Genomic DNA, 2,634 nt, shown 5'->3' with positions numbered 1-2,634 from the left:
GCGGCCCCTGCACTCCAGTCTGGGTGACCGAGGGAGACTCCAACTCAAAAAAAAAAAAAAGAAAAGAAAAACAGGAGGCGATATAAAATGTGACAAGAGATAACTTGTGAGTGAAAGGCCCAGTGCAAACCATTAAAACAAGAAGGTGGGAAATAGAGGGTGGCGATTCTGCTGAGACCTGGAGGAATCCAAGGAACAGGAGTGAGAGATCAGGTGAAGAGCTTCCAGGTCGACAGAAGAGCAAGAGCAGAGAGCCACGTGAGAACAGGCTGAGTGGCTGCGAGAACATGGCATGGGGTGATGCACACAGCAGGTGTTCAATAAATGTTGCCCTGTGCACCTGCACGAGGGCAGCCTGGGCTTGGAAAGCCACACCCGTGCTCACGGGTGGATGCTCTGAGCCCTGATGACCTGTCCACCCAGCCCGCAAGATAACTCATAGTCAAGGGCCACAGATCCTGGGAGCCGGAGCCCTGGCCATGCCCTCCCTTACCCTTTCATGCATTCATTCACTCACTAATTCATTCATTCCCTCATCAAATAGTTACTGAGTACCTACTAATCCCAGGGGCTGGGGACACGTAGATGACCAAGGCCTGGCCCCAGTGCAGTCTCCAAGGGAGACAGAAACCCACAGTAATACCAGAGGGAGCCCCCTGTCCTGCAAACCTAGGGGAGACGATCTCTGAACCCGGCCTTGAGGGCTGACCCGTCCTTTCCAGAGTGGAATGTGGAGAAGGATGTCCCGGGGGAAGGAAGTGCCGTGTGCCAAGAACAAATATATTTTGCCTGGTGAGACCAGAAAGTGGGGTGAGGGAGGTGACACAGGGTTGGCACGGAGAGGGACGTGGAGAGGCCACAGGGGCCAGGTTGGGAAGGGCCTAGAAGGCTGGCCTAAGAGTTTGGACTTGACCCTGTGGATGGTGGAGACCCCCATAAGGTTTCTCAGTTCATGTTACTGTGCACAGGATTGGGGCCAGGAAGCCTGAGTCCCCCGCCTGTCTCCCATGGCTGCCCTGTGTATCCAGGGCGGTGTGTGCCAGGTAGAGCTGGCCCTTTCACATGGCTGAAATCTCCGCCAAAGGGTGAGCTGGGCTTTTTCGGCATCTCCTGGCTTGCCACGTGATAGGTCCACATGCCCGCCCCCCCTCCACGCCCAGCCAGAGGCATTCCTGTGGTTGGCAGGGAAGCAAACTTAAGCCGCCTGTGTATTCTTGGCTGTCCTTCACTCTCAGGTGTGGTCCATCTTCTGTTAACTTGCAGGCCTCCAGGTGCACAGAAATGTTACCGCCAATAGAGGTGAGGCAGGGCGGAGCCAAACTTCTGGCTGGATGGATGGAGCCCAGATGTCCCTTACCTGGGATCCCACCTGTCTCATTCTCTTCCCCTCTCTGCCCTCCTGGGGAACCGGGCAGAGAGGAGGTTTGTCTCCAGCCCTGGCTTCCCTAGGACTCTGCCATGGGAAGGAAAGCTCTCTGCCATCTTGTTTGTGGGTGCTGGGGACAGCACCTTCGCGTGTATGCCTCCCATCCTGGAAGGGAAGACAGCTGGCCTGAACTACAAGGGTTGGACCCGCTCTTCTGGTGATGGCTGAGATATAAGGAGCAAGGAAGACCTCTCCTGGGGCCTGGGGCAGAGGGGAGAGGGTAGCAGACCCCAGTGACAGCCCCCATCGGTCCTCCCTCCCCAGGAGAAGACTGAGAACCCAGGAATGCACAGAGTAGTGAGTGAGTGCGTGTGAGTGTGGCACCGTGGGGAGGAGCAGGCGACACGTCACCATGTGTGTGTTCAACGTGGCAGCAGGGGAGTGAGTGTGAAGTTGCAGGAACCTGCCAGTCAGGAACGATTTCTCCAGTGGAAACGCCCCGCTGTGGGTAGGCTTGGCCAGGGGCACCGACGGCTGTGCTGGAAAGGCCCCTTGAGCACTCTGGTCCTGCGAGGATTTCCCTGTGCACAGGATTGGGGCCAGGAAGCCTGGGTGCCCCGCCTGTCTGCACAGGGATGCACAGGGAGTAGAGGCAAAAAACACACACCTCCCACGGTGAAGACTGCCCTGGCCCCTGCCTGATCCTATGTGGCCTATGCCCAGGCCTCTCCAGCCAACGTGGTCAATCCCTCTCGGTGCCCAGTGATCCCTCCTGGATGTTCGGGGTGGGACTGTCTGCCTGGAGTCTAGCCTCAAGCCCACCTTCTGCAAGCCCAGACCTGATGGCAGAAGCCCAGGCCTCCCTGGAGACCTTTGGCCGCTCCCTTCCCAACAGCATCCAGGGTTTCTGCACCTGGGAGAGGTTTGTGTGGCTTTTCTGAGAACCAAGGGCTGCCTGGGAGTCAGGTTGCGACAGAGGGAGTTGGGCAGGAGCTCAGGTTGCTGCTCTCCCAGGGTCTGGGCCTGCCGTGATAGGTAACAGCTTCAGCCCTGGCCAGCCTTGAGAGCCTGGTCCGTCCCCCTCCTCCAGTCCCGAAAGGCAAAATCCGCTGCTAAGACGGGCTCGGTGGCTCAGCCTGTAAACCCCCGCCTTGGGAGGCTGAGGTAAGTGGATGGCCTGAGCCCACGGGTTCGAGACCCGTCTGGGCAGTGAGACCTCATCTCTACAATAAATCAAAAAATCAGCCGGGCGTGGTAGCACGCGCCTG

This window comes from Carlito syrichta, unplaced genomic scaffold (assembly GCF_000164805.1).
Source record: "Carlito syrichta isolate Samal-C Ts95f unplaced genomic scaffold, Tarsius_syrichta-2.0.1 Scaffold301618, whole genome shotgun sequence".
NCBI classification, from domain to species: domain Eukaryota; kingdom Metazoa; phylum Chordata; class Mammalia; order Primates; family Tarsiidae; genus Carlito; species Carlito syrichta.
Note: the sequence above shows the minus strand (reverse complement) of the source record.